The following is a 202-nucleotide window of genomic DNA, read 5'->3' as shown; positions in this document are numbered from 1 at the left end:
AGGGAAGAGTTAATAAAGAACGAAGAGGGAAGAGTTAATACAGAGTAAACGCCATTTTTTTTTTTTTTTTTTTTTTTTTTTAAGTTGTGCGGTCACCAAATCTCAAACATGGAGAGCGAAAACTGATGGATTAAACTTTCCAATTCAGACCATCGAGTGCACACGAGTATATCCGGACTGCGAGTAGATCAGGGTTTAAGAA

The sequence above is a fragment of the Penaeus japonicus genome, unplaced genomic scaffold (assembly GCF_977035675.1).
Source record: "Penaeus japonicus unplaced genomic scaffold, GWHDUDI00000001_assembly GWHDUDI00000015, whole genome shotgun sequence".
NCBI lineage: Eukaryota > Metazoa > Arthropoda > Malacostraca > Decapoda > Penaeidae > Penaeus > Penaeus japonicus.
This window is presented reverse-complemented; position numbering follows the sequence as displayed.